This window comes from Megalobrama amblycephala, linkage group LG15 (assembly GCF_018812025.1).
Source record: "Megalobrama amblycephala isolate DHTTF-2021 linkage group LG15, ASM1881202v1, whole genome shotgun sequence".
Taxonomy (NCBI): Eukaryota; Metazoa; Chordata; class Actinopteri; order Cypriniformes; family Xenocyprididae; genus Megalobrama; species Megalobrama amblycephala.
In genome coordinates, this window is record NC_063058.1 from 35,512,219 (window position 1) to 35,535,986 (window position 23,768).

The 23,768-nt window shown below is 37.1% G+C and overlaps 1 pseudogene; it reads left to right on the forward strand.

Annotated features, from left to right (window-relative positions):
- Nucleotides 1-6,455: 6,455 nt before the first annotated feature.
- Nucleotides 6,456-23,538, forward strand: LOC125247060 (annotated as a pseudogene).
- Nucleotides 23,539-23,768: the final 230 nt, after the last annotated feature.

Genomic DNA, 23,768 nt, shown 5'->3' on the forward strand with positions numbered 1-23,768 from the left:
ACACCAGCGCCACCTAGAAATCAAACACTTGATGCTTCCTTACAGTCACTTCTGAATCACTACAGGTTTATATTTCCCCTACAGAAACACAGAACGAGGCTCGTGTTTGATCCTCATCGAGAAACGGCTCAAAAGTAGCTTCAAAAGTTAAAGTTAAATATCTGGTTTCTGGTTTAAGTGCATAAACATGAATTCATTAAAACACTTGATTTAGCTGCTGAAGTGTTGATTACAAGAAGACAATAAAGAACGGCACATTTTGAACATGTTAATTCTACATGAATTCTTGTTGATGCGCGACTGTAAAAAGCACCAAATGTTCTTCTTAAACTGTAGATGGACACAGTGTAAGTAAACAAAGTTGCATAAATGTCAAATGATGGTATTCTAGTGTGATCATCAGCACATTTCTACACTACAGTTCTACACGAGATTCAAGCGTGCTCTTTCAGATTGATGATTCTCTGCGAAAATCTCAAAACTTGCCTCTTCAGAAAACAGAAATCTAACATCTCTTTGTGAAAATGTAGAGATCAAGCACACAAGAATGGAGAGATGTTGGTGAAAGTGATGTTTGTGTGTCTCTCCGCTGCGACCCAGGCCATCCGGAGCCTCCGTTATCCTCTACAGACGCTCCAGACAGACTTTATCAAGGAGGAAACTGACTAAATCTGGCCTCCTAGTAGAGTTGATACTGATGAACATGGACAAAATGTAGGAAAAGCTTCACCTTTATTCTGCAATCAAACACTTTCTGTCCTACAGAGAGTTTGGGATCATGTGATAACGGAGCCGACGGACACAAGAATCACACCAGAGATGAGAAACAAGAACCAAGATGAGCTTTATTTACAAGCTGCTGCAGAAATCAGCAAAGAAAGTGTTCAGGGGTTTAATCAAATAAAAGATTAAACAGTAAAACCAGTTAAAAACAAACTTTACTAAAACTGACAAATACAAAATCTTCAATAAAAATGAGGTAAAAGTCAATGAATACAAATGGGAAAAAAAAAGTCAATTTTCTTAAATAGTTAAAAATGTGTTGATTAAAAAAATAAAAGCCATTTTAAAAAAAAAAACAAAAAAAAAAACACTATACTAACTTAAAATGACAAACAAATCAAAAACAAGGTACAAAAATTTTTTATAAAATTATACAGTTAAAAATGTGGAGGCCCACAAGTTATAAAAATGGATGGTTAAAAATAAGTTTTGAAAATAAACAGTTAACTATCGTAACTTAAACTGACAAAAACGAGGTAAAAAAAAAAGATAAAATTATAGTTAAGCCAACATTATTAATATTTAATATGCGTTAAAATAACAAATTATTGAAAGATTAGAAAGAGTGCAAAAAAAAAAAAAAAACAATATTTACAAGAAAATCCTCCATCTGAAAATGAAATGGAAACAAACCCAAGTGAATATCTGAAAGTGAATCATATCACACAACTTCACTCGGTAGCTGAACCTGAGAGACAGAGAGACTGAGAAGAGACTGACAGGTGTGTGACAGAAAATGAAGCATTATGGGAACAAAAGCGTGTGGTAACTGAACGTCTGACTCTAGTTCTGTATTAAACGGGGCTGAAGCGCCTCCTACAGAAATTTCACTAGAATTTTTATATATGAGAGTAAATCGAAAAAGAGGCCATTGTTAAATTGTTAGTGGTAAAGTGTTTTTTAAATTGGAAAAAATGATATTTTACACACACACACATATAAGCATATATGGTGCTTGGACTCAAATGTGTTATTTGTGATAACGCAAAGAAATGCCAAATTGTGCGACATAATTGTTGGCTAGGCTGACAAAAAAAAGAAATTATGAACATGCAAAAATAAGAGAGAACCAACAAAATATTAACACTTGATTATGTTGTAGTCAATGTATGATTTTCCTGTAAGCTTGGTTTTTCTGTTATATATATATATAATAAAAAGAGAGAGGGTTCTATTGGTAAATAATGTTGTTTAATTGATGATAACTGGAATGCTGGTTGTGCGAGTAACATTTCTCAGAATATACACAACAAAAACAACCTACTTCTCTAGAAATCGCCCTCTTGGGTTCAACAGCTCTTCCGTTCACTTTGTGCAGACGAGCGTCCATCGCTGCATCACCTCACCTACTGAACTGCAGGTCACAAACCCAAAACCCCTCGACCTCTTTGTGTAGGGCTCCCTCATCACCTGGTTCAGCAGCTGCTCTCATTCATTAGCATGTGAACGTACGCAGATGGACTCACCACACAGTCTGTAAGAGTTCCCCATTGCTTGAAATGGGCCCTTAGACTCTGATCTGTTGTCTCATAACCGAGACCCCCGATAAAGAGCTTTCAGAGCTGCTCAGGCTCACGGGGGTCTGTTGCTGTGAGAAACAAAACCATTAGAGTAAATATGTGTAATAACAACCCTACGAACATGATCAAACAGAAACAGCATATTTAACTAGGTATCTTGGCGTTTTCCCGTATTACAATTACACAATCCTAATGAACACTGAAAAACTATTTTCTTTATTGACCCACATCAAAATCGCCACTGCTAGTGCGCGCTGCCGATGTGACAATCCTGTCAACAGAGTCATGGTCATCAAATGTTATGAAGGGCCTGTATGTATAAAACTTCTAAGAAAGCTCTTAAAATGCTCTTAAGTGTCAAAAAATTCTTAGTAAAGAGTATGAGACTTTAATAAAGAAGCTAAAAGCAACTTTTAGTAAAGTGTAAGACGGATTCTTAAGTGTTGTGCACTAAGGACTACAATGATGTCAACTCAAAATGGCTGCTCTTAACCTCTGAATCAGCCAATAGCGAGCCTGGAAGGGTGAAGTCACAGCAGCACAACACCAGTCATTTAATGTTATCATAAAAAACAATAATAACAAAAAAGCCCACAAACGTTTTAATATTTAAATGTATTTAAAAGTAGCTTTGCATTGTGCAAAATTCTCACAAATTAGTGTTGATGGTGTGGAATCTTTCTCTATTGATGTTCGTCTCCTCATTTACAGTTAGAGCGATGATGTGTCATGAGTTCATCAACGGCTCCGACAGCTCCATGTTGAACACATGCAAGAACCAATTAAATATTAAAAACTGATTGTTGTATTAAATGTCATATTTTAAAATATTTAAATAATATAAAAATTGTTTTCTCATATTTTGATGGTTTAAGTAAAATTGTTTGCGATTAACAAGAAACTCTTGTTTGCATTTCCTCTTGTGTACTGTATGTTCATCATCTGTGCTTCCTCATTTTTCATGAAGCATTTTGTTGCGCGTCAGATGTGATAAACAGACATCCACTCTCATCAGGTGTGTAACAGGCCAGACAGTGAGAGTTTTAGCTATTTATATGAGGTGTCCTTTATCTATTTACATTGCTAACTAAGCAATCAGTCTTGTCGATCGTCGCGTACCTTGCCGTGAGCAGAAGCCCGTGACCAATGACGTGTGATAAGAAGCATGACACTTTCTTCGCCCCCCTTCTCGCCTGAGAAGCCGTGTGAGAAGCTACGTGACGTCTGAAGTAACTTTTGCCAGCTGTTATTTTGTAAATTGTCTGAAGTTCTGTAAATTAGTGTTTTGGCTTTGTTTTGAGCAAAAAGAAAAAAACACATTTAACATTTTAGCACCTCAAAATCGCTGAATATTTCTCCATTCCTAAATTTGTTTAAATATGTTGACGAAAACATGACCTACGCTATTAGCCAATCAATAAGTGACATTAAAAGATGTGCTATTGCTTAACTCCCTGAGGTCTGAAAACGCGTCGGCGCGTTTTGCAGGATTTTTTTCACATTGCAGCAAAACAGACTTAAAATACTCCATTTCTTGTCATAGAGACATAAGTAATACATCAATTGAAACTATAGAATATCTTCTTTTATTTGTGTACACTCAGAGTAAAAACAAAATGTTGTGCTTTTTTGCAAAATAAAGAAAATCTAAAATGATGCGTGATCTCTCGTCTCCCTCTGAACAAACTTTAATCTGATAGTTCTCAGAAAATGAACTGTAACTTAGTGAATACTAATGACAACAAAAATTAGACATATGTCAAAAGAAATGTTGAAATGTCAGGTTTTAAATCATGCAAGTCAAATCGAAAACAAACCATTCTGTGTTTATGTAATCTGTATGAAAAGAGAGCACATGTCCAGAAGTCCATGTTTCAGCTCATTACCCGTTAATGCGGCCACGCCCACGGAGCGAGCGCTATTCAGACGCAAATTCTGAGTCAATACAGGCATACATCATCTCAATCATGTATTTGTCTTGAAAAGTGTTTATCTGTATGTAAAAGCCATGGTTAGCAATCTCTGGAAGACATGCCGTTAGTTCCTGATATGTCCTTTTCTTCTTTATAATAATTTGTGGATTAAATGTGCACAGAGAGCGCCCTCCGGCTGCAAGTATGAATTGAAAACACCATTCCTGAAATGTCCTCTTCTTCTTTAGAATAATTTGTGGACTAAAGGTGTACAGAGCGCCCTCCGACTGCAAGAATGAATTGAAAACACCAGCGCTCATAGTGATGACAATGAATATAGAATAAACTCTGTATAGAATAAAATCAGTATAGAAAATTGACAAACATATAAGAATACATCAATATTTCTCCAAATGTGCATGCTTTTAAACTAAAAACCTATAGTCAGACTCTTTGCATCACAGAAATACATTATATTTTAAAGAATATAATAGAATACCATTATTTTAAATTGAGCTGAGACATTATTACAGAGGTTTTTTCACAGCCTACCTGACTGAAAGGCCTCATTAATATGCAGCACCATTAGAGGTTCTTTATGCGATTCTTTTGTCTTCTCAGGTGTAAATGACCCATTATTCATGATGATTCACGCCTCCACGCATACTGTGTTTCTTGACAAAAAGTGTCTTACAAAAACTGTATAAATCAATATATTGTTTTATATGAACAAGTAGGCATTATAATTTTTACATAATTTTGAAGCAAAAACTCTAGTTTACAACCTCCAATACCCAGAAGTCTTGTAAACACAGATTTAATATATATTTTTGGCCTTATTCCAGTGACTTAATTTTTTTGTTTTTTCAATAACCACGCATAAACGTTATTCCTTCAAAAACACAAACATGTACATACATGTTCCTCACATATTATTGTAGCCTAGTTTGTGCTGAATACAGTGTAATGACACTTTTGTCATTTATATGTTTATGAACAACTGAAAAAAAGCACAAATGTCAGGGCATGTCAAAACTTCTCCAGGGCCCAAATCAGCCTCAGACTCCAGAGGGTTGACTTGAAAATGCCTGGGCTTAACTAATCAACACATCTCTCCTGTCATAAACACTATTGCTAAGATAAGTTCAACACAGACACGCCTCCTGTCACTCACTCAGAGCAGCGGCAGGCCTCGAGAATCTCGTTCGGTCCGGTTGAAGGGTTTTTGTTATAACAACTGATATGACCACATTAGCACATTTGTCAGCTAAACGTTCATTCAGTGTTTCCCATTAATGACCATAATGACCAGTTCATAATGAACTGAAAATTTAAAACATAAATGGTCTCCATGTTGTATTTGCCAGAGAACTAAAATCGAAACTGTGATATGGCTTTGTGTCTTTATAAAACAGCAAAATACAGTGATTAAGTATATATACAGTCTGTCTGTGCTGCGTGTTTTAAAGAGAAGTGCGTACATTGTTCACACAATCAGCTGCTGATCTGGTGATCAAAATAAAAGCTTTATCTTAGAAATTAGTATTAATTTGTTATTAGAAATTATAATGTAATTTATTTTAGAGTGCATTTGTTGCGATATATGGATATTAGTCATATGAATAATTATATAGGCTTAAAACATTATTTTATTGTAATAATTGTTTGGTATCCTAAAACACAATGTTGACTGAGACTCTGTCACAGCTAAAAAGATGTTTGAGCCCTCTTTCTGTTACACACAGAAGGGGACGGAGACACAGGTTAATCGTATATGATGTTTATTGAACAAACAGAGTTATAGCAGAGTGCAGTGAAGGAATGGATTCTGGAATCCACTGCCGCTTCAATATATATATTTTGTGTTAAATTATTTGAATGACTTCTTCAACGTATGTTAAAGCATTTATTTTCCTTTTCAAACACTAGAAAATAAGTTTGAACATTATCTGTACCTCTCACTGAGAGAAAATAACATGTTATCAGTATGTTTTGGGAAAGTTTCCTGCTCAGAGCAGATCTCAGATCAACTTCAGCCTGGAAGAAGCTGCGAATCATGTGTATCCGTAGAGCGGCCTACGAACTCCTTGAGAGACTTGAAGCTGGCTTCTGCTGATGAAACTGCAAACTATTCTTCATTACATTTTTCTTCAATTTATTAACTTTTTTAAACTTTGACTCCGGGTCTTTATTCAACATATCTGGTCAAGGGTCCTAAACTATTTATCCCCAACAGTTTATGGTGGAGGATGCGGGTAAGTCATTCTTTCGGTGACATCCCGGGCTAAACAACAAACAAGGAAGGAAGCTGTTTTATTATCTGGATAGGGATATCTGAGTGGAAGAGACTGGGTGAGAGGAACGGGATAGCTTCACTCAGATGTAAGTGAGGAGTACCGTTGAACCGGATTTGGAGGCCGGGGAGGTACACTAATTATACTAGCTTTATGATATTGATGATCATTGAATTTGATAGTATAAGAAGTTCGAACCACGACCCACGAACGCACTCCTAATACAGGGACACAAAGTGATTAAGACACGGCGTGGTGTACAGAGGTACCCCTACAGGGAGTGTCTGGATCCATTAGATCCAGTGGCACCGTGAACCTGGCTCTGTCTCTTTCACATCAGATAGGGGATCCCCGAACTTAGTGATTCAGACGGGGATTAAATTATTAGTTAATTACAAAATAAATAAAAAAATAAAAAAATAGATATAGGGTTTCTTGTTTGCCTGGGATGCATCTAGAACAATTCAGAGAAAAGTAAAATTTTGTGACCCTAATTGGATTGGACTGTGGTTTTGGAGTATACTTTGCAGTTTCATCAAGCAGAAGCCAAAGCTGTGTTGTTTAAAGATCGCCGCCTCCATCTCTTTCAGGTGAGTATTAACTTTGACTAAAATATGGCTGACAAATTGAGTAACTTGATCAGTCCCGATACAGATAATGAGGACAGAAGAGAGTAAACGCTGTAAGCAGCTCTGCTGTGAAGCCCTCACTTCAAAGACATTTGCAGAGATTGAGAAAATGGTTTGTCAGGGTTTTGATTCTGATTGGAAAGTTAAACAACAACTTGACTGGCTACAAACCAAGAAAGAATCAGAAAAATTCACATTTTTAGCTGTTTGTGCTTATTCATGGATTTGAAAGTGCCATTAACCCCTGATGGGAAAATCCCAGAGGTAACTGAGGGATGGTTCAATTTGATTACCCAAATGTGATAAAGATGACAAGGAGTGTTTTAACTGCGGTGTGCAGGGCCATCTCGCTCGTAACTGTAAAAACCCACCTAAAGGTGTAGACAGTGTGGGAAACTTGGCCATAACAAAAGAAAGAAAAGAAAGAAACTAACAGAAAAAGAGACTTCCACTCTGCCTGAGAGCTTGTGAAATTGAGAAAAAAACGAGGAGATAATAAGGTCAAAAGATTGTAGTCTTAAGGAATTCCTTTTGAAGGAAATATCTATAATAATGTTTTGTATTGAATGAACAAATACTGGTTAATGTAAAATTACACACAGTAAATCTAAAACGTGAGTTACAAAAATACAGGTGCTGGTCATATAATTAGAATATCATGAAAAAGTTTTTTTTTTTTTTTATTGTAAATTATTTTTAAAAATGAAATTTTCATATATTTTAGATTCCCTACATGTAAAGTAAAACATTTCAAAAGGTTTTTTTTTTTTAATTTTGATGATTAGAGCGTACAGCTCATGAAAGTCCAAAATCCAATATCTCAAAATATTGGAAAAATCCTCCAGCTCCTGCAGATTCTTCAGTTTTCAAGCATCTTCTGCATATTTGAACCCTTTCCAGCAGTGACTGAATGATTTTGAGATCCGTCTTTTCACACTGAGGAACAACTGAGGGACTCAAACTCAACTATTAAAAAAGGTTCAAACATTCACTGATGCTCCAGAAGGAAACATGACGCATTAAGAGTCGAGGGGTGAACACTTTTGAATTTAAATATCAAGGTAAATTTGTACTTAATTGTTTCTTGCCGGGAAACATGCAAGTATCTTCTGTTGGCTTCCGAAGGGCAGTACTAAATGGAAAAACAACGATATTTAAACAAAATAAGAAAAATTGTGACATCTTCATCCTGTTCAAAAGTGTTCACCCCCCGACTCTTCAATGCATCGTGTTTCCTTCTGGAGCATCAGTGAATGTTTGAACCTTTTTTAATAGTTGTGTTTGAGTCCCTCAGTCGTCCTCAGTGTGAAAAGACGGATCTCAAAATCATTCAGTCACTGCTGGAAAGGGTTCAAATATGAAAGAAATGCTTAAAAACTGGTGAATCTGCAGGATCTGGAGGATTTTTCTGAAGAACAGAGCTCAGTTTAACTGCTCAGGACAAACAAGAGACTCATGAACAACCATCACAAAACACACAAACAGTCGTGGATCATCAGGTGACCACACACAGTATTGAGAATCAATGGCTTCACATACTTATGAATGGGGTTATTTTAATAAATTCAGCTATTGTTTTGTCTTGTGAACTAAATACAAACATCTTTTATGTAAAATATCTTACTCAGGACAGTACTAAACAAAACATAACATGCATTTTTTATTATCCCTCTTATTTTATTAAAATAATTCTCATTTTCACAGATTCTGCAAATGGTTCACATACTTTTTCATGCCACTGTAAGTTTGAGACAGAACATCTGACTCAATCACGTACTTTTGCCTCTCGAAATAAATTATTGACCCATCTTTTGAATTGATATCGCATCAATCGTTTATAAATAATGTTGCATCATTACAAATACAATCAACAACAATAACTTTAGCAGATTATTTAACATACCTCAATTCGTATCGCTTCAAGAAGGTCTGCTGCTATCATACATGGTCTGCTGTTCTAGGCTCATATACTAACATACAGCCTCCCCCTACTGGACGCAGGAGGAACAACAGGGGCGTAAAACTGCAGTGAATATGTCTAATGCTGCTGATCAGTGTGAATATTGAGAATTACAGTAAATGACTGAACCTGCTCATATAACCATGAATATATGAATGAGGTAATAACATGTGTTCATATTACCAACCTGGAGGAACACTGTCATATAAATGAACTTGTGTAATCTGCAGTCACGTGACCATCTGTGTTTTTTCTTGAGAAACAGCTCCATCTGCTGGTCATTCATGAGTTCATCAGGACAGATATATATGTAATCATGTTCTGTTACATTATCACAGATTATTTCAGTTCAGGATGATGAATTAATGTACGCAATAATTCATGGCAAAAAGCACGACTCACTTAATTTATCTGAATCTACAGCAAACGGTTGCAAGCTCCACCAATCAAACGCTCCGCTGTGTGGCACGTGACTGAATGCGGAAGTGCACGCTGTGTTTATCAGATGTAAACAGCAGCAAACCAACATTAAGCAGCTAACTTTAACATTTATACTAGAACAACCGACAGCCAAACACTGATTATGAGCGTGTAACCCACAGGTATGTTGATATTTCAGTGTTGTGTGAGAATGATCCGGTTATCGCGTGACCTTGTGAGTCTGTCCCAGATTCCCTACATTAGATCCATATTTCAGACAAGCAATGTCATGTTTACCAGAATGCATTTATAATAAACACAAGATGTGCATTTATAATAAATTCTATTTTATTAATTAGATGTGATTTATTGTGTGACATGTTGATGGTGTTAATAAAATAAACTAACTTATTGTGTCTGAAATATTGACATATTGAGCCAAATATTAAAATACTTGTATATCACAGCTGTATTTGTTGTGGTTATGCTCATTTGAATAAGAAACTCATTATTGTATTACAGTAATTAGTACTTTAAGTGAGAAATGTGCTTCATTTTCATGAAAATGGTGCTAAAATATCTTGTTTTTAATGTAAAATAGATCTGATATTGGGGTGAAATGTGTGAAAACTTATTTCTGCCACATAATGAAAATAAAAATGTTATTGTGACTTTTTATATCACAATTTTGACTTTTTTCTTGCAAAAAAAGTACTGTGAGATATAAATTCACATTTATTTTTTTAAATCAGAATTTTGAGAGATGTTAACTCACAATTACACGTTTATAACATGCAATAAAGGCCTTAAAGTCAGTTTTATCAAATTTGAATGCCAAAAGTTTTTTGTTATACTATTTAAGATAACTAAGTCTTATTTATAATATCAAGAGGTCTTAAATTTGGGGATAAAAAAAAATTGATTAATTTAGTGTTGCTCATTTCAAAGTAAACCCAAACTCAAATCTGTTCCATGGCAGAAAGCAGCTTCCGTAGTAACGCGTGTTCTCCGGGTCCACAGGCGTCTGATGGCTGCTGAGGATCGCTCCGAGACAGAACCGTCAGGATGACCGTCGTCTGGCTGCTGGACGGCTGTGCGCTGCGTTTGTGCCACAGGCCGGGCCGCGCGTCCTGTCGCCCTCTCCTCGTCCCCGCTGAGGAACCCCTTCAGAGCCAGAGAGCGGCTGAGCTGGAGGCCCGGGCGCGGCCGGAGGTTCTGGTTCTGCAGGGTCGCACCGTACGCCAACATCTCCGCCTTCAGCACGTCTGCGCGGCAGGGGGCGGCGGATCTGAGGTATCGCACGTCCCGTCTGCGCGGCGCTCTGGAGTCGGCTTGGAAAGCGGTGAGCGGGACGCGAGCGGAGATTCTGTCCCGACTCAAAGCGAAAGAGACACCGCCTCTTTTATCACAAGCCCCGCCCTCCACACTTCCTGCTACGCCAGCTAACATCCCAGAACAGGAGGAGAATGGAGTGACTGGAGCAGCTCCGCCCACTGCACCTCAAGCTGCACCCACTACACGTCAAGCTCCACCCACTACATATCAAGCTCCACCCACTGTGCCACAGGCTCCACCCACTGCATATCAGGCCCCACCCTCTTCCCTTGTTGCAGCTAAGATTCAAAAACAGAAAGAGTGTGATGTGGCCAGAACAGCCCCTGCCCACTACACCATCAGGCCACGGCCCACCAACCAAACCACGCCCCTTTTCCACCCGGGGTCCCTCAGCGCTCATCTGGGCGAGACCTACGACTATCTGTCTCATCATATCAACTCCTACTTCAGCAGCTTCACTAAACCCGATCACAGCGCCGCTCCGCCCGCGTCGCCTCGCCCTGGAAACCTCCTCGTTCTCTCTCGGGAATTACTTGAACTACTCGAAGCCGAGCGTCCAAGCCTTCGTGGGAAACTACATCAGCCCGCTGGTGCCGCGCTTCAGAACGGAGCCCAGGAGAGTGTCGACGGAGGCGGATAAACCTGCTGCTGATGGGGAGCGCACAGAAGCGCCCGAGAGCAAAGATCCGAGCGCTGCGGAGGAGAGGGCCAGACGCCTGCAGCTCCAGAGAGAGAAGGTGCCGCTCGTATAATAGTAGTCTTGACCTCTGACCTCTACCGTTCAGCCTCACGAGTCGCTGGTTTGTGTGTTTCAGATCGTGGCGCGGGTGAGCGTGGACAACCGGACGCGGGCTCTGGTTCAGGCGCTTCAGCGGGCATCAGACGTGCGGCTCTGCGTCCGGCGGGTGGAGGAGCTCAGTCTCCATCTGCTGGAGTTCCCGGAGACACGCTCCGTGGCCGTCAAGGTCAGTGCTGCCGTCCAGAGAGGAAACGCTACATGTTAGATCAGCTTAGCTTGTGATCATGTCCGGGATCAGTTATGGATGTTTATGAAGGAGCGGCGGTGGGTTTGTGCCATCTGCTGGTGCAGAGGAAGAATAAAAACTCTTTATTAAAGACATCATGAGTCGAAACTGACATATTAAAATCATTATTTTGAAATTCAAAAGTTGAAATTGACATAAAAATTTAAATTATGAAAAGTCATCTTGAATATCATAATTATAACAAGTCAAAATATAAGTTCTAAAATTGACACAGTTCATAAATCATAATTATGAGATCAAAAGGTTGAAATACTAAATAATTACATTATTATGAGAAGTTGAAACTCACACAAACATTGACATTTTGACATACCAAGTCATAATTTTGACTTTTAAATTATGACAAAAATAATTTACAAAACATAATTTGGGTTTGTCATATAAATTATGGCATATAAAGTCATAATTATGACATCAGAAAGTTGAAATTATGACACAAAATTTAAATTGTTACATACAAAGTCATAATTATGAGATCAGAAAGTTGAAATTATGACAAAATTTAAAATATTACATACAAAGATATAATTATGAGATCCAAAAATGAATATTATTACACAAAATTTAAATTATTACTTAAGTCATAATTATGGGATCAAAAAATGAATATTATTACACTAAATTTAAATTATTACTTACAAAGTCATATTTATGAGATCAGAAAGTTGAAATTATGACACAAAATTTAAATTATTACATACAAAGACATAATTATGGGATAAAAAAAATGAATATTACACAAAATTTAAATTATTACTTACAAAGTCATAATTATTATATCAAAAAATGAATATTATTACACAAAATTTAAATTATTACTTACAAAGACATAATTATGAGATCAGAAAATGAATATTATTACACAAAATTTAAATTATTTACAAAGACATAATTATGAGATCAGAAAATGAATATTATTACTTACAAAGACATAATTATGAGATCAAAAAATTACTATTACGCAAAATTTAAATTACTTACAATGTCATAATTATGAGATCAGAATGTTGAAATTATGACAATTTAAATTATTACATACAAAGTCATAATTATGAGATCAGAAAATTAATATCACACAAAATTTAAAATATTACATACAAAGTCAATTATGAGATCAGAAAGTTGAAATTATTACACAAAATTTTAATTATTACATACTAGTGAAAATTTACAAAAAATGAATTACATAATTTGGATTTTTCATATCAATTATGCCATAGAAAGTCAAAATTATGACACATACTAAGTCAATTACATACAAAGACATAATTATGAGATCAGAAAATGAATATTAATACATACAAAGACATAATTATAAGATCAGAATGTTGAAATATGACAATTTAAATTATTACAAAGTCATAATTATGAGATCAAAAAATGAATATTATTACACAAAATTTAAATTATTACTTACAAAGTCATAATTATGAGATCAGAAAGTTGAAATTATGACACAAAATTTAAATTATTACATACAAAGACATAATTATGAGATCAGAAAATGAATATTACACAAAATTTAAATTATTACTTACAAAGTCATAATTATTATATCAAAAAATGAATATTATTACACAAAATTTAAATTATTATTACAAAGACATAATTATGAGATCAGAAAATAAATTATTACACAAAATTTAAATTATTTACAAAGACATAATTATGAGATCAGAAAATGAATATTATTACACAAAATTTAAATTATTTACAAAGTCATAATTATGAGATCAGAAAATGAATATTATTACACAATTTAAATTATTTACAAAGACATAATTATGAGATCAGAAAATGAATATTATTACTTACAAAGACATAATTATGAGATCAAAAAATTACTATTACGCAAAATTTAAATTACTTACAATGTCATAATTATGAGATCAGAATGTTGAAATTATGACAATTTAAATTATTACATAGTCATAATTATGAGATCAGAAAATTAATATCACACAAAATTTAAAATATTACATACAAAGTCAATTATGAGATCAGAAAGTTGAAATTATTACACAAAATTTTAATTATTACATACTAGTGAAAATTTACGAAACATAATTTGGATTTTTCATATCAATTATGCCATAGAAAGTCAAAATTATGACATACTAAGTCAGTTACATACAAAGACATAATTATGAGATCAGAAAATGAATATTAATACATACAAAGACATAATTATAAGATCAGAATGTTGAAATTATGACAATTTAAATTATTACAAAGTCATAATTATGAGATCAAAAAATGAATATTATTACACAAAATTTAAATTATTACTTACAAAGACATAATTATGAGATCAGAAAATTAATATCACACAAAATTTAAAATATTACATACAAAGTCAATTATGAGATCAGAAAGTTGAAATTATTACACAATTTTAATTATTACATACTAGTCAAAATTTACGAAACATCATTTGGATTTTTCATATCAATTATGCCATAGAAAGTCAAAATTATGACATACTAAGTCAATTATGAGAAATTATGACACAAAATGTAAATCTTGTATTTTGTATTAAATACAAAATAATTTGAACCTTATCTCATAATTATAAAATGCTAAATCTTAATCGTGAGAAGTTGAAACTACAATAACATTGACATTTTGACAGACCCAGTCATCATCATTTTGACTTAAAAAATAATTTACAAAACATAATTAGAATTTTTCATATCAGTTATGGCAAAGAAATGATGACAGTTTTCTTATGTTGAGGAATTCTGCATAAATGAGTAAATGTGATCACATGTTCAGGAGCGTCTGTGTGCTTCAGGAGCAGGTGATCCCGCGTCTGCTGCGTCTGCGTCAGGCGGCCGACGAGTCTCTGCGGGCCGCGGTCCGGCAGGCTCTGGCTCTGGTGGGCTTCATCGATCCCGTGAAGAACCGCGGCGTCCGGATCCTGTCCATCGACGGAGGGGGAACCAGGTGATCCGGCCGCTCCCGGACCGTGTGCCGATGCCGTGAACGCCGCTGACTGTGTCCGTGTGTGTTTCAGGGGTCTGCTGGCTCTCCAGACGCTGCGCCGCCTACAGGAGCTGTCGGGGAAACCCGTCCACCTGATGTTCGACTACATCTGTGGCGTCAGCACAGGTCAGCCTGACGTGAGTGTAGCGCCTCGAGATGACCAGCGGAGGCGCTGTTGACTCATCTGTGTGTGTGTTCAGGTGCCATACTGGGCTTCATGCTGGGCGTTTTACACATGCCGCTGAAGGAGTGCGAGGATCTCTACAGGACGCTGAGCTCCGACGTCTTCAAGCAGAACGTGATTGTGGGAACCGTGAAGATGAGCTGGAGCCACGCCTTCTACGACAGCCAGATCTGGGAGAAAGTGCTCAAGTGAGTCCCAGAATCCTCTGTTAGTGTCTCGCTCAGACGCCTGTCGCTCAAAGCCCTTTCTGCCTCTGAACAGGGAGAAGATGGGCTCGGACCTCCTGATCCAGACGGCGCGTATCCCAGACTGCCCCAAGGTACGAGGATCCTTCAGTCCTGACTCTGTGTGTGTTAGTTACAGTGATCATGTGACGTCTCTCCACCAGGTGGCGGCCGTGAGCACGGTGGTGAACCGCGGTCCTCCGGTGAAGGCCTTCGTCTTCAGGAACTACACGCTCCCGGTCGGGGTGCGCTCGCATTACCGCGGCGGCTGCCGGCACAAGCTGTGGGAAGCCATCCGAGCGTCCTCTGCGGCTCCGGGATACTTCCAGGAGTTCGCTCTGGGAGACGACCTGCACCAGGTTTGAGCTCCACACTAACGTTCATCCAGAAACACACAGTCAGCACCAGCCGTCTGGAGCCGCATCACATGATCACGAGTCAGCAGAGATGGGAATGAAGCGCTTCCTTTCATGCGACTGTCGTTAGTCAGTGAATGATTCGTTAGAGTGATTCGTGAACAGGAGTCATGTGTTGGTGTAATATAAAGCCGTTCTGTCGTTTGTGCGGCTCAGACTCGAAGCGTTTCCTTCGTCTCTGCAGATTCAGCACTAATTACTCTGATCAGGAGAGATTATCTGATGAGATCTCGTTAACATGACATCATTCACATCCGCTCTCTTCCGCACTGTTAGTTATGGACTATTACAGTTTATTCATGTTTTGAACAAGCTTTTGTTTTTATCATTTTAGTTTATTTTTCAGTCTGTTTCCAGTTAACTTTATTCCAGCAGCATGTGTAATTTTAGTTTCAGTTCAGTCTAATGTTTGTATTTCGGTTCAGCACGTTCAGTGTCAGTGATGGTGACGCGTCCAGCCGCACACGGGCTGGTGTTTGCTCTCCGTCAGTCTCTGATCTGAACGAGTTTATGACCGCAGCAGGACTCGACCGGCGCTAATATCTAAAGTTATTTCTGTCAGAGATTCCCCCTGTAATGCAGTATAAATCACACACCCATGTGACACTGAATCTCACGTCGCCTCATTTCAGATTTCATTCATGTCTAAAACAGACGTCTGGACACATCACATGCCAGAGGAAAGAGATTTTTATATATTTATACACTGATTTATTGTGTATTTCCCTCATAAAATGCATTGAACACACATGGATTATTATTATTATTATTATTATTAAAAACTCATTTAATTTAAGGTGCACCAGTAATTTCTGTATTGATTTGTTTCATTTTTATAGTTTTGAATACTAAAATAAAAATATTAGTTTGAATAATGATTATTATTATTATTATTATTATTATTATTAAATATAGTAATATAGCTTTATAGGAATATGGTATAATATATTTGATTTTTAAAAATAAAATTAAAAATTAAATAATATTACAAATCATTGTTATCATTAAATACTATTTTTCAGTAGCAATTTTTGTTTTATGGATTTGTTTAATTTTTTGATTTTACAATATAACATTTTTTTGAATAATATTATCATTATATCAATATGTCTAAGATAGATAGGTAGGTTTGTTTAGTAATTAATTTTTATAATAAGTATTTATATTATAATAGATATACATTTTTTTTAATAGAATTTTTTTAGTGAAAAATATTATTTTATCACAATATTATGTCTGTGAGGATGGATGTATAGATCATTTTTATAATAAATATATATATATATTTTTAAAACAAAATAAAGTTTAAATTAAGTTTGAATAATAATACTAAATTTATATTTCAGTAGTAATTTCTTAATTCGTTTAATTTTTATATTTTTTAATAATAAATGAATTCTGTGGTCATATTAAATGTGGAAAAACCCTGTTTTCCTCCTCTGATGTGGTGTGACTCCTGTGGCTCCTGTGGCGGTGTGAGAGGGGATTGTGGGTAGGCAGGCGTCACCGCAGCACAACGCCGCTCTTGTTCGTTCAGTGTTTCCTCAGATGAGTCCGTGTTTGATGAAGTGTTTCAGTGGGTTTCTGGAAAAGACACAAAAACCTGCTTAGTTTCTATTTGGATCTTTTATTTTGAAGTGCATGAGTGAGTCTTCTGTCGTCATGTGACCGAGTCTCAGATGAGCGTTTGAGATCCTCACATCTGCGTCTTTATGAGAGGAAATTAAAGAAGTAATTGACGATTAACGGCAGACCCACGGCTCTGCTACTGAAAACCTCAGAGATTCTGCCAAACATCAGAAGAGAATGAGTGAAGAACCAGTTTGTGTTTGAATCCAGTCAGAGCGACAGTGTCCGTGTGTCTCGAGGTCACCACGCCTCATTACCTCATTACGCCTCCGTGACCTCTGACCTCTGGACTCACAGGCTTCAGATCAGCTGATAAAGAATGTGAGAGAAACAGAGACTTTGATGAAACTGGTACAAGTCTTGATGTCTTCAGTCATTTCTTGATGTTTGACAGAAACACTGAGGAACATCATCACTTCCTGCAGCGTGTGTCTGCAGACCGAAGCGTTCAATGATCCGCTTTATAATTAGGACTGATATAAACTGAACCCTGAGAGACCAACTCTAATGAACAGAGTCCTTCGTCAGACAGATCGTTCGGATGGACTCGTTATTTTGATGATGAAATCAGTCAGATGTTCTGAGGATGTCAAGTAGATGAATCTGTATCACTCTTCACATGTTTATTTATCAGAATGGCCCTCTGTATCGCTTGACCTTTGACCCTGCTGTGTTTGCTGCTTGAGAGAGAGTGACATTAGCAGGCCGCGTGACCTTTGACCTGCCGAACACTGACGGCTTCAGCTGCAGTTTTGACTTTTAGCCTGAAGTAGAAGATCTGTGAAGAGTTCAGTGTTAGATGAGTATAATATAGAGACTCATTCATCTCTCTCTCTCTCTGTATCTGTCGTTGTGGCTGATCTGGGGTCAGTTTTTACTCGTGGTCATCAGTGATGGGACGTGATACTCTGACGTTTCTCTGAGTCAAAATCAATATTCAGTGGCAATTTTCTATTGGTTAATATAAATTTCTCCGCCCACATGGTCTTGATTACATCAGCAGGAAAGGAGGAGTCATTTAACGATTTTTAATAATGTAAATCAGACACATAATTATGCGATTTAGGAGAATAATGATCGTTTATGAAGAGGATGTGATTGACAGCTGTCTAACTGATGATGTCACGCTGGACTGAGCACTGTGACTCAGAGCGGAGCATTATGGGTAAAAACACTGCAGTGATCTGCACCTTCAGTGTAAAGAGCTAAAATACTATGGTAAAACTTTATTTTTTCCCCAAAATCCCTTTTTCCTGTTTAAATTATTCTGGATTCCTTAATTTTTAATAATCAAAAAGCATGTCTAATAAAATTAAGAATTTAAGAATTGATTAATTTTTACAATATACAAACATTAACACACATTTCCGCCAAAATACCACCGTTACTACAGTAAAATCAGAGTAAATATAACCACATTGGTATTGGCAGATAAAATATAACACGGATAACATTAAATAAATATTTTTGTTGAACTGATTATTAGTCACTCCAACCTCTCACCGTCGGTCGCGCGTATCCGCCATGTTTTGTAGTTTTTAACACTTTTTACTTGTGTTTGTAGTTCTGAACTGAATCCTCGTCCAAAGCGCAATGGGTTGTGGGTTTATAGTGTGCACGGATCCACACTTCGAAAATCTACCGGAAATAGTAGACCATCCGGGGACTTTTGGCATACTCCTTTCAACATACTATGCTTTGGGACACACTTATTTTAATCTCACATACTATTTAGGATGGATAGTACGGACATTGGGACGCAGGGTGAGTCTCTATTGACCTCTATTGGATATATGTGGTCATTGCACTTTTTTTTTCTTTCACTATAATTCCTGAAGTTCTTCCACAAACCTCTAGATGGCAGTATTATATCCCTAACACAGAGAAATGTCCAAATACAATTTAGATTTAATTAAGGTCATCATTAAAGTGATTTTTTCATTAAAAATCAATTTTTCATAAGCCAATTTATTACATGGTTAAGTAATTGTGCAGTAAATGGGTAAAAAAATGCAAAATATCCACAAAAACACAGCAAAAATGCATATATGAGAAGTAAATAAAAAATGATGTACAGTTTATCATATAAAAAATATATATTTCCTTATGCAATCGCAATCTGACCCCGAAGGACTACATTGTCGGTACAATTAAAAGACCTACAAGGGTTAAGTTGAAGAAATGACGACAGGCGCTATGCCTTATGAAAGCTTTTATCTTTCAGAAATCCTGTGCTGTCTGATAATTTTTCTGTATTTAATACAAATTTATTATCAAAAGTGGTGGAAATCAAATGAAAATTGAATGATTCCTTTTATTTAAGTGCTGCACAACAGAGGTTAAATGTTAAATATTCTTTAAAATTAGGGCTGTCAAACGATTAATCGCGATTAATCGCATACAAAATAAAAGTTTGAGTTTGCCTAATATATGTGGGTGTACTGTGTGTAATTATTATGTATATATAAATACAAACACATCCATGTATATATTTGAGAAATATTTACAAGTATATGTATTTATTTATATTTTTATATAATTTATATTATATATAAATACATTTTTTTGTACATAAATAAAATATTCCTCTTAAATATATACATTAATTTGTGTGTATTTATATATACATATTATTTACACACATTACTCACACATATATTAGGCAAACTCAAACTTTTATTTTGTATGTGATTAATCAGCCCTATTTAAAATACAAAGTTTTAATTATTTCTGTCATCATTTGTTCAACTTTTATTTTGGCGGTTGTTTGTGTTTTCCAGTGTGTGGCAGTAAATGGTGACGGCACAGTGATTTACTGTGATTTTACTGCAGTAACGGTGGCTGATGTCAGATGTTGGCTCAGTCCTCGTCTCTTGTTCTCTGAGGCGCTCGCGGCTCTGATGATGAAAGGGTCGTGGTCCCGCGGGTCTCGCTCTCCGCCGGCGCTGCGGGTCCCAGACGGCCCGGGCCGCGGGTCTGTGCGCTAATGAGACGCTGTGTTTGAAGCTCAGAGACACACACACTTCCTCACACTGACCTGTGATTCCTCTCTCTCCTGCAGATGCTCATGAGTTTAGTGATAAATCATGTCTGGATAATCAAGATTAAAGTCGTTCTCAGGTTTACTGATAAACATCAGAGCAGATTTGACAGCCGTGTATCTAATGCTGTGTTGTGTGTCCGCAGGACGGCGGGATGCTGGTCAACAACCCCACGGCTCTGGCCATCCACGAGTGTCAGTGCCTGTGGCCGGACGTCCCGCTGCAGTGCGTGGTGTCTCTGGGGACGGGCCGCTTCGAGAGCGCCGGCAGCAACAGCGTCTCCTTCACCAGCCTGAAGACCAAACTCACCAACGTCATCAGCAGCGCCACCGACACCGAGGGTCAGACATCCGTCCGTTCTGCCGCTTTAAATGGGTGCATTCTGATTGGCTAGTTATAGTTATCACCCTTAGTGGTCACATGACAGCATGTGAGATGATTGACAGCTGAGTTCATACAGCAGCGCTCGAGATTAAACACGATCACGTGGGTTGTTCATAAATCCCAGATTAACTCCCCCTCCCTCTGTGATCACACACGCACACAAATGACTCGTGTGAATCATCCTCCAGTGAATCATCCTCCAGTGAATCATCCTCCAGTGAATCATCCTCCAGTGAATCATCCTCCAGTGAATCACTCTCTCTCTCTCTGTGTTTCAGAAGTGCACACTATGCTGGACGCTCTGCTCCCTCCGAACACGTACTTCCGCTTTAACCCGCTGATGAGCGAGGAGGTGGCTCTGGACGAGAGGCGGGGCGAGAAGCTGTCGCAGCTGCAGGCCGAGGCGCTCCGGTACCTGGAGAGGAACCAGGACAAGCTGAGACGGGCCGTGGGCGAGCTGAACCGGGACAAGAGATCCGTCCAGAGCCTGACGGAGCGGCTGCGGCTCCGAGCGCTCATGTACGGGCTGTAGGGGGGTGCAGCCTTCCCATGATCCTCCTGCACACATCCTTTACTGAAACACAGTTCACATTCAATCCTGCACTGAGAATTTCACACGTAAAATGCAAATAATATTAATAATGTCCAGTAGAAAATGAAAGAAAATCAAGTCAGCTTTATTTCTGCAGCGCTTTATACAGTACAGATCGATTCTCAGCAGCTTCACAGTGATAAACAGGAAACACAATTCAGAATTCTCTACAGAACACAATAGAGTCATTCAGATCAATTCAGTTCATGTTGATTCAGTTCAGTTCACTGTTCATTCAGTTCAGTTAAATGTTGATTCGATTCAGTTCTGTGTTGATTCAGTTCAGTTCTTTATTTAATTCAGTTCTGTGTTGATTCAGTTCAGTTCTTTATTTAATTCAGTTCAGTGTTGATTCAGTTGATTTCAAAGTTGATTCAGTTGACTTCAAATTGATTCAGTTCAGTGTTGATTTGATTCAGTTCAATGTTGATTTGATTCAGTTCAGTGTTGATTTGATTCAGTTCAATGTTGATTTGATTCAGTTCAGTGTTGATTCAGTTGAGTTCTATGATTCAGTTCAAATGCTCAACGTTGATTCAGTTCAGTTCATTGTTGATTCAGTTCTGTTCAACATTGATTCAATTCAGTTCAACGTTGATTTAATTCAGTTCAGTGTTGATTCAGTTCAATGTTGATTCAGTTCAGTTCTTTATTTAATTCAGTTCATTGTTGATTCAATTAATTTCAAAGTTGATTCAGTTGAGTTCAAATTGATTCAGTTCAGTGTTGATTCAGTTGAGTTCTATGTTGATTCAGTTCAAATGCTCAACGTTGATTCAGTTCAGTTCATTGTTGATTCAGTTCAGTTCAACATTGATTCAATTCAGTTCAACGTTGATTTAATTCAGTTCAGTGTTGATTCAGTTCAATGTTGATTCAGTTCAGTTCTTTATTTAATTCAGTTCATTGTTGATTCAATTAATTTCAAAGTTGATTCAGTTGAGTTCAAATTGATTCAGTTCAGTGTTGATTCAGTTCAATGTTGATTCAGTTCAATGTTGATTCAGCTCAGCTCAATGTTGATTCAGTTCAATGTTGATTCAGTTGAGTTCTATGTTGATTCAATTCAGTTCAATGTTGATTCAGCTCAGCTCAATGTTGATTCAATTCAGTTCAATATTGATTCAGTTCAGGTCAGTGTTGATTTGTTTCAGGTCAGTGTTGATTCAGTTGAATTCAGAACTGTTCACATTTAAAAGACATTCAGTAATATTGATTTGACTGACACTATCAGTGAGAATAATACTGAGCTGAATAATGACGATTGAGGAAGTTTTCATCACTGATTCAGTTATTTTCCTGTTTATCACTGTGAATCTGCTGTGAATCAGTCTGAACTGTAGAAATATCAGTCTGACTGGACTTGTGTAAGCTGCTGTCGATCAAGAGTCTGAATTGGAAACAAGTCCTGATATGATCTGATTCCAACACTGATAATGACTAAATTAATGTAATTAAAGTCCTGCAGGCCACTAGTATGATCATGACGACTTTAATGAGGACAGATGAACTCTGAACGCACTTTAACCTCTCACGTTTGATCATTTACAGTGTTTTGACTGAGAGATGATGTATTTCTACAGGCAGCTCATATCTTACAGTATAAACACACACACACACACACACACACACACGACTGATCTCGACTCTGCATGTGTGAGAAACACTACAGGCTGACCTCTGACCTCTGACCTCTGCTGACACTCTACCTGTTGGATGTCGGCTGTGTTATTGATCTCATTTCTAATTGTTTGTTGCCTTTGATTCTGACTCCACTGTTTTATCCACATTATTTTTAACGCATGCAGTCATTTCTGGTTTCATTCGCTTCCAGTTATTTATGATCACATTAAGTTATTGTACCCATAAACACACTGCTCTGGTTTTTTATCATAGTTTTACCGTTTATGCACTTTGTCATTCTTCTAGTTATTTATCTAAAGAGGATAATGAATCTGAAGTCTCACATTCACAGGAAAGAGCTGAAATAATGTGGACGACGCTCATATTTAACGTGTGTGTGTGATTCAATCACATTAATCAGTTTGAGTGAATCAGTGAATGACAGGATGAATGGATGAAGTAATCTCCAGAAAACACTGAAGACTGATGAAGAGCTGCTGTGATTTAGTTTGAGATTGTTTTGATCCTGATATTTCACGATAATAAAAAAATAAATTAATTTGTGTTTTTGTCTTTCCTTCTGAACTGCATCAGTGTACAGCCAGTGTGTGGAGTCTCTGTACTAAACCTCTCACACACACGCACACACACACTCTGGTGGTGGTCAGTGACACTGATGTCTTTTATCAGATCAGATATTAAGATAAAGTCTGTCTGAAGAGCGACCGATCATGATTTGAGACTCGTTTGATATAATGAATCATCTTAATTTGTTGTTTTGATGTGAAAC